A 9,181-nucleotide genomic window follows, 5' to 3' on the forward strand; every position below is an offset into this window, starting at 1 on the left:
TTTGCTCAACACAAACACAAAACACTAGTTCTCCTGAATTAGAGGATAGTATGGAGTTAGGGGGCAATTTTCAAAAACCTGATCTATGAAGTAAACCATTCCTCTTGCCCTCTACTCCCTCCTAATGTACTAGGCGTAGCAACTGCTTTCTGCCATTATCAAGCCGTATCCTGGCCTCACTTACTCCATATTTGTAAAATAGAGTTGCTCAGACTGCACACTGCCCTTAGAGATTACATTTTACAAACAATCGTTGACCCCATTCTGAAGAAAGGAGGGTGATTCAGTCCTTTGATGGTCATGAGTAGGAACATCTTTCCCAAATCAGCCATATACCACAGATAGATGACTTATTCCAGAAAGTACTAAGGATGCCATATTAAAATTTATCAAGTTAATTTGGAACTCTAAAAACACATGTTTCTATTAGAGTCATATAAGGAAAACCAGGACTGAGAACTTATTGGACACACTAGACTGAAGAAAGAGTACAGCTTTTCCCCTGAAATTCTAGCAGTGTGATAGCAACTGGACTCCTAGACCTGTCTGTCACCTGGTGTTTATGCTAAGAGATCAACACAAAAGGAACCCCTGGAGGTCCCATTAGCTCAGCTCAATCCCACTTTCAATGCAGGCTACTTAAAGGCTTTTCTTCCTGTTCATCAATTTAGACCAGCTATCCATCTATCCATCCATCTATCCATCCATCCATCCATCCATCCATTCATCTATCCATTCATTTGCTTGGGACTAATCCTGCCCCTGTAGCTTCCATTGTCCCACTTCTAGCTTCTGCAGCTCAACTTAATTTTGAAGCTTGATTTAAGCTTGTAACCCAGTGGCTTGATCCTGCAGTAGTGCCTCAAGCAGAACTCTAAAACGTTTATCATTTCATTCTACGGAGACTCTTCTGTAACTCTATCAGTTTCCCATTTATGTCTCAGCTATCTCTTTGAAACCTTGAACTCTGCTGTAGTCTTTTTAAGCTTCTGTAGCCCATCTGTAACTTATATCTATATGTATATAAAGAGAGATATATTTGCTGTGTGATCTGAGAGTTAATATTAGCAGGTAAGACTGGATTTAAGAAAAATGTATGCTTGTTTCTGCCAGCTATCAAGACAATCAATATAGCAAATTGCTCTAAACAAGTCTGATGTTCTTTGTGCATTTATTGTTATGCAACAAATTCTGATACTGTGAAAAGATACAAATATGCTTACTAAGTTTCTGATAAAGAGAGCTCAGGACATTTTGTTTGTCATTTTTTTCTGTCTCAAAAAGCTTTATATTTACTTTGTCCAAGACTTGGGAGAGGCTCCAGAGTGATAACAAAGCTGCCTAGTGGCTTGAGAGGTTCATTCAGGTGGAGGTCCTGAGGTGGGCTGGTGCAGAGCAGAGGAGGGAGCCCCTTGGAAGACACAGAGACCTCCTAGTTGTGCTTGAGAGTGAGGCGCTCAAACAGATACTCACCCATAGGTCCCTGGGCCATGCCCGTCTGCGCTGGTTGTGGCCCTGCCAGCCTACGGAGGTTGGTCAGGAGGTTGCCCATCTTCTTGATGAGATCCACCTCTTATCTAGAAAGTGTCTTTCCAAGAAGTCACAGAGATGAGGGTCTGTACAGGCAGAACCCAGTGCATGCAGATCCAAGAGGGCCTGGTTCAGATTCTTCTCCAGGACCAAAGCAGCTTCCTCCTGGGTTTTACCCCATTCATCTTGAGATGGCTTCTGCACATTCTGGAAGAGTGCATGCCCTGTGATTGTTCTGCAACTTGAGGAGACGTGCCTTTGCACTTCTCACAGAAGAAGTGGGCTACGCCCTCCAAAGCCAACTCATCCTGATCAAAATGAAGCCCAGAGAGAGGTAGGTGTAGAAGGCCCTCGGGTGAAAGTTGACCAGGCAGTCCAAAATAATTCTGATGAATCTGAAAGGTCATGGCTGATCTGGAGTATGGGGTTAACTGCAAAGACCATGCTGGCTGGTCCTAGAAGCCGAAGGCTGTGAGGAGATGGTCCCCGGAGGCTGCAGCTGATGAGGCTTGTAAAGCGGCTGGATGCTAATAAAATAGGTTCCCGGGTCTGTTCCGTCCAAACACTGTGGAAGCAAGACACAGATTCACGGGACCTCCAAAGTGCTGCTCTCTGTCTTTTTTTATGGGGTTCTTTTCTCATGTATTTGTTTCACTTTAAAAAATGGGTGTGGCCAGGCAGTGGTGGTGCTCGCCTTTAATCCCAGCACTTGGGAGGCAGAGGCAGGTGGATTTCTGAGTTCCAGGACAGGCTGGTCTACAGAGTGAGTTCCAGGACAGCCAGGGCTATACAGAGAAACCCTGTCTCGAAAACCCAAAAAGAAAAAAAAGAAAAAAGAAAAAAGAAATGGGTGCACATTTTCAAAAACATGGCTGCCTAAAAAAACCAGAACACCTACAGACATACTTAGATGCAAGGGGAACTTCACCAGGTCTTATCTCTAAACAAAGAACTAAATACAGCTAAAGAATGGTAAGTAGAGAAATAGTCTTCCTGAGGGAGGAGGCCTCTAATTGGCTATCCAACCCCAATGGTCAGTCTGGAAACCTTGTACATGGAAGCAACACTGAGCAGGCATGGGAGGAGTTGGAGGAAGAAATAAGAGTAGAGAGGAATCAGGAGATTATATTTTACTTAAAAGTGGGTATGTGTTAATTCTTAAAGATTATTTCTAAGTTAGTTTAGAAAAGATTTGCTTCTCCACAATAGTATTAAACAGTTACATTCTCTAAGGTTTACCATTGCTAACATAGACTAAAAAGTGTAATTAGTCTTTTACTACTGTGTGGGTTCTACTTTCTTCCACCCTTCTCCATCCCTTTTCTTCTACAAGGTCTCTCATATAGCCAAGATTGGCCTCAACCTCCCTATCTAGCTAAGGGTGACCTTGAACTTCTAATCTTCCTGTTTTTATCTTTCAAGTGCTGGACTTACAGATGTGCACCACTGTGTCTAGCTCACACTGAGTTGGGGCTCAAACCTGGGGTTCTGTGCATAATAGGCCAGCACTTTACCCACTGAGCTAAATCTCAAGCCTTCCCTTGTTTTATATGACTTATTCCTGACAAATACTAAATTTTTCTGAATAAACACTGATATCACCTAGAACTTAAATTAACAGTAAATTTTTAATTAAATATTATAGACAGAACACTCCCAATTATCTCTGATATACCCTCAAACCTACTAAAAAGATAAAAGATGAAGACAAAAATATTAGGATCAGGAGAAATGAAGCTCGTCAACATGAAATACCATGATAGGTCTTATTAGTTCTTATTTATTGTTTATTTCTTTTCTGCTTAAACTTCCTCTGCCTGTGTAATCACTTTGTCCTCTGAACTTTGTCCTTCTTTGGCCAATGGAATGTGAACAAACACTGCATAAGACATGTCTGAGGAGAAGTGTCAATTTACATCTGTGGTTTCATCCTTTACAATGCTTGTGTCCTTCCTAGGAATGAAAGTGCCCTAAAAATTTCTGTTCCTTTGCCAGAGTGCCAGAATACAAAGATACATCAAGACAAAACCACAAAAGCCTAGCAGAACCACTTTCATGTAACCTAAGCCCCAAATGAATGCTGTCAGGGCTTGGGATGTAGCTCAGTTGGTAGAGTGCTTGCCTAGCATGCACAAGACCATGAGTTAGATCTTTGGCACCACATGAGCCTAGTATTGTGGTAAACACATGCAATCTCAACTCTGCAGGAGGAGCAAAATCTCAAGGCCTACCTAGATGCCATAATAAGCTATCCTGGGCAACTTAATGAGACCATATTTCAAATGGAATTTCAAAAGAAAAAGCTAGAGAACATAACTCATCCAATTCTTCCCTTAGGGTGGTTCAAATGAGATGTCCCCTTTAAGACTCAGACATGTCCCCAGATGGTGACTATTTGTGAAGGATTAGGAGATATGGCCTTGATGACAGAAGTAAGTCATTATGGATAGAGCTTTAAGTTTCAAAAGACTCACATCATTTTGTGTGTATTCTGTTTCCTGTTGGGGGTTCTAGATATGAGTTCTTAGCTACTGCCCCAGCTGCCTGCCACCTGCTACCTTTCCCTCTGCCACCCTGGACTCTAACCCTCTAGACCTCTGCACATTGGTGTTCTGTCACAGCAATCAAAAAATAAACAAGGGGCTGGAGAGGTGGCTCATCAGTTAAGAGCACTGGCAGCTCTTGTGGAGAACCTGGGCTTGATTCCTAGCAGCCACATGGCAACTCACAGGCATGAGTAACTACAGTTCCAGGGGATTCATTGTCCTCCTCTGGCCTCTGTGAGCACTGCATGTCCATGGTGCAGACATGCATGCAGCTAAAATATCCATACACCTAAAAATAAATAATAAAACATAATTTTTAAAAGATTAAAAAGCAAACAAGTAAGGCAGTGTTCTAAGGGTCCTTGGTTGTCTGGTATGGACACAGTGGAGGCTCCAGGATTTCTACGGTCCAATTTCAAGATTCACATGGCCTCACTGCTGCCATCAGCCATTGTTTGAAAGGGCCGCATACACCACTTACACTCAAGAGGAGAGGGTAGAGACACCATCATTGCTGCAAAGAATGTTAAAGAATTTAGAGTTATGCTTTTAAAACATGATTATGAAAGGAGCTACCACACAAAGCTAGAGAGAAGAAATCCAGTGATGAGAGTCATATCTATGTAAATCTTAGAGGAATTAATATTCAGCTTTAACTTTATGATGATTAGAACAGCAAACAAAACTGCTCTTTCCCCTAAAGCCATAAACAGCAGGATCTCGTTCTGTTTGGTGCCTGAATGCAGCAGCCTAATATGTAAACTGAAAGTGTTTTTATTTCATCTGGAATGTCGCCTCCTCTTTCCTTTTGATACAATTCTAACTTCTTGTGGGTGAATAATTGCTGTCCAAGTCAGAATAGAGAAGCAAATCTTTCCTAAACCAACTCTTATGACTTTGTTTGGAAGAATGTTTTAGGCATTCATGTAAAAACCACAAAAATGTGTGTGCGTGTGCGCGTGTGTGCGTGTGTGTGTGTGTGTGTGTGTGTGTGTGTGTGTGTGTGTGTGTGTTGGGTTTCCTTTCATTATCGGCTGCTGAGAAAGTGGGATAGGTGGAGACTGGAATGCAAACACTGGAAAGTCTCCACAGTCAACTGAAAGGTTGCGAATGAGAGGCAGGCAGAAGCTAAGCACATTTTCAGAGGGCAGCCTTCCCCAGCAAGCAGGAAGTAGAAAAGTTCACAAGTTCAGTGAAGAGGACATCCAGAACAGACCTCTCGGGGACACATTATCACCTTCATCAGACACATATTCTTCTTAATGTATAGCAGCTGCCTTCACAGAGCACTGGGGGAAGTTTCTAACCCCAGGGGAAGGCAGAATTCACATAGAGTTTGTACCTGCTCTATGTTTAAGAACTGGAAGGAAAATGGTCTTTCCTGTGTGTTCCCAGTGGGGAGCAGGAGGTTTGCCTCACTGAGGTTCTCTCCGAACATTGATTTGTCAGTAGGGTCAGTGGCCACTGATGTTTTGTCACTTGTCCTAAGTAAATGTGAAGTCTGTCATTACAGGGGGCCTCACAGAGGGAAGGCAGTGAGCCAAAGACTTAGGATGAAACCCCAGCCAACAGCTGCAACCAACACTGTAATTTTAAACTGAAGTCCAAGTTCAAGGGATTGCCCAGCAACAAAGGAGCCTGCTATTCTTCTAGGGACTGAGTAGCCGGCAGCCCCTCGCCCCCCAAACACACACACACACTTAGGATGTTAAAGCTCAACCTTTTCTTGGAAGAGTCATTTTACTTAAATCTCAAAAGTGGATTTTTAAAAATTATTACCTTTTATTTATTTACTATGTGTATGCAAGTATGTGTGGTGGGGGCAGGTGGGCGGATCAGTTCTCTCCTTCTACTCTGTGGGTCCAGAGGATGAGATTTAGCCCTAAGGCCTGTTGGTAACTGCTGGTACTTGTTGAGCTATCCTGATGTCTCAAGAGTGGATATTTTGAGGGGGAAAATCTGCAAATACAACAATGTAATAGAATTGCTTTGAATACTGGCATCTGGCTTGGTGTCTGTCTGTATCAGTTTATTGTCTGCTGTGGTAAAAAAATATCCCACAAAGCAATTTAAGGAAGGGTTGGGTTTGACTGCCAATGTGGGATCTCGTCCACCATGGCAGGAAAGGTACTGTGGCAGGAGCAGGAGGCAGCTGGGCAGGTTGTGTCCACAGGAAGTCAATGAGTGCTGCTGTTCAGCTCCCTTCTTTTAGCTCAGTTTACTCCAGCCCTTAGGATGATGTGGCTCCAAGTTAGGGTCGCGGTCTCCATGGCAAGTCTAAATTCCATCAAATTAACAATCAGGATTAACCACCACAATTTCCTTCTTAGAGTTATTACTTAAATCCTTAAGATTTCATAGGTATTCGTTTCTATTTTCTGACCTATGTACTGTTTTGGGATAGAGAATTGTTAACGCTGAAAATAACAAAGCCCTTAATTCCAAAGCTCTATCTTCTGTCTTCTGGGCATTTTCAGCTCCAAGGGATATGCATTCCATAGGATATCATATCTAGATCAAGCTCCCTGCCATCCCAAGCTCCCTCTCCTCCTATTTCTAATCTGGTGCAGAAAAGGGGCCTTAGCAGCTCACTCTGGTATCTTCCTTAGAAATCTGGAAAGAGGGCTGGCTAAATGGTGTGTGTGTGTGTGTGTGTGTGTGTGTAAAGGAACCTATCATCAAGCCTAATGACCTGAGTTTAAGCCTTGAGAGAACCAACTCCAACAAGTTGTTCTCTGACCTCCACACATGCATGGTGGGGTACACAGACTCACACAGATTCACATATACACAATTGAATAAATAGAAACTTGAAGTTAATGTCATAGACCTTCCTCTTCCCCTTCTCATGGGAATAAACAACCAGTTGGCATTATTACCTATATTAGCTCCCCTTTCTCCATAATCTTCCTTTAGAACCTATACCCCATCTCTTACATGACTGCAACTTCCAACTTTCTGATAGAAAAGCTCCCAAACATCTGTGATTGAGGTCTATTTCCCTATGACATTGAATTTATGGTTGATCATTGAAGTCATATGCTCAAAATGTCTAGCCTAGGACCAGCACATTGCCTTATGAATTGAGTTTTTAGTATTTCAATAATAGCACAATAAAGTAGTTTAGAGGCCTAGCTACTAGGCCTGAATCCCAGGACTTGCCCTTGATGTTTGCTGGATGTTGGTGCTACCAGTCATATGACCTATTTGTTCCATAGTTTTCTCATCTGGAGAAACAAGAAGGAAAAGGATGATGGTAAGGATTACATATGATGATAAATAAAAAAATATCTAGAACTGTATTGCCAAGAAATAAACATTTGAAAAGTGCTAGCTGGTTTTCCTAATATCATAGGTGCTCACATTTATTAACTCACTGCTGAGCCAATACTATATGGTTGGAGTACCTTTTGTGAGGAATACACGTAATTGGTGCAGCTTCCAAGAACATGGTGCCTAAGTCAAAAATCTCTGCCCTTAAATAGAATTGGGAAACACTTTCATTCTTTATGAATAAAATCAGACTTCTGCTATTCATTAACTAAGTAACTATGGATTGCCTCTATAATATAGCAGTACAGGTGCCAAATATTATTCAACTTTCATTTCACAGTAACAGCAAGTACTTAACAGATAGAAGAGATAAGAACAAAGATACAAAGGGTCACAATATCTAATCCAGCTCTGAAACCAAACAAAATAAACAAAAATGTTACAAACAATAGAAAGTAAACAAAAAGTAAGATTCATGCTTCTGACACATTACTAAAGTGCTACTTAAATTTTTTCAAGACCTTTCCAGCAGAAAGAATGGAAACATACAACCTTGGTGGGTAAGAGGTTGGGGATACCCTCTAGAATGTACCAGAGACCTTGGACGTGAGAGACTCTCAGGAATCAAAGAGGGGAAGCTTAGATGAAATACCAGCAATCTCAATTAATCTGGACCCCTGAGTTCTCTCAAACACTGGGCCACCAAACAGACAGAATACACCACCCAGCTGATATGAGGCCCCCAACACACATGCAGTAGAGGACTGCTGGGTCTGTGTTCATTCAGTGATGATGCATGTAACCCTCAAGAAGCTGGAGAACCCAGGGAGTTTAGAGGTCAGGTGGGGTAGGGGTTGGGAGTCGGGACATCCTCATGAAGACAGGAGGGTGGGGAGGAGGTATGGGATGTGGACAGAAAAAAAATGGAAAAATATTTTCAAGGCCTTTAAATGAATTATCCAGAGCAAACTAGATAGCAAACATCTCCCCCTCCCCAGTATCACCATAGCTTTCTTTGATCTGAGTCTTAAAATGAACTTGGTTTCATTATCAAGAAACCTTCACTTTCTTCTTTTTATACCTTTACAAATGATGCTCAGTACAGCATATCATTTTTGGCACAATGATATCTATCATGTATTTTGGCTTTAAGGGTACTATAGGGAAATTTAGTTAAGGACTAGTAAATAAAATGATAGATGGAGTGATCTTTGGTTCACTGCTTGTGAGACAGGGTCTGATGTAGCTGCTTTTGGACTCCTTAGCCTCCTGCCTTTATCTTCAAACTCCTGGGACTCCAGGAGTGTACAAACAGGCTGGACTGCACAATCTTGCTAACAAAATGATTAATACGTTAAATGACAGGTGTTACTTTGGCACATGACGCAATGCTATCAATCTCAGCTATGTTGCAAGAAAATAGTTCTGTTAAGATTCCTGTAGAGGTGTCTAGAAGGGTGGGTATCTTTTAATTGGTAAGAAAATGAAGTAATGATAGCTAACATCTTGATGCCTGTGTGTATACTCTTGGGCCAAGTGGGAAATGGTAGAAAGTTTGGGATATGTATCAAAGTGTCTTGAATTCTATTCTTAGTTTTGTCTTAAAATGAATGTGCTGTCATGAGCACACATTAAAAGCAACTGGGAGTCAACTTCCCAGTTAAAAAAGAGGGAATAGAATTGATGTTTTGGACTAGATGCTTGCTGCAGTCATTCTAAATCAGGAATTACATATTATTGTGATGTTTTAGGCCGCATATGGTATGTGGACCAGTATTGGAGTCTTATTTACAATGACTAATGGTCAGTAGTGAATTTGTTAAGAGTAAGTA

At 41.6% G+C, this 9,181-nt stretch overlaps 1 pseudogene; it reads right to left on the reverse strand.

Moving 5' to 3' along the window:
- Nucleotides 1–1,432: 1,432 nt before the first annotated feature.
- Nucleotides 1,433–7,527, reverse strand: LOC116101164 (annotated as a pseudogene).
- Between the last annotated feature and the right edge of the window lie 1,654 nt (nucleotides 7,528–9,181).

Source organism: Mastomys coucha, chromosome X, assembly GCF_008632895.1.
Source record: "Mastomys coucha isolate ucsf_1 chromosome X, UCSF_Mcou_1, whole genome shotgun sequence".
In the NCBI taxonomy this organism is placed as follows: domain Eukaryota; kingdom Metazoa; phylum Chordata; class Mammalia; order Rodentia; family Muridae; genus Mastomys; species Mastomys coucha.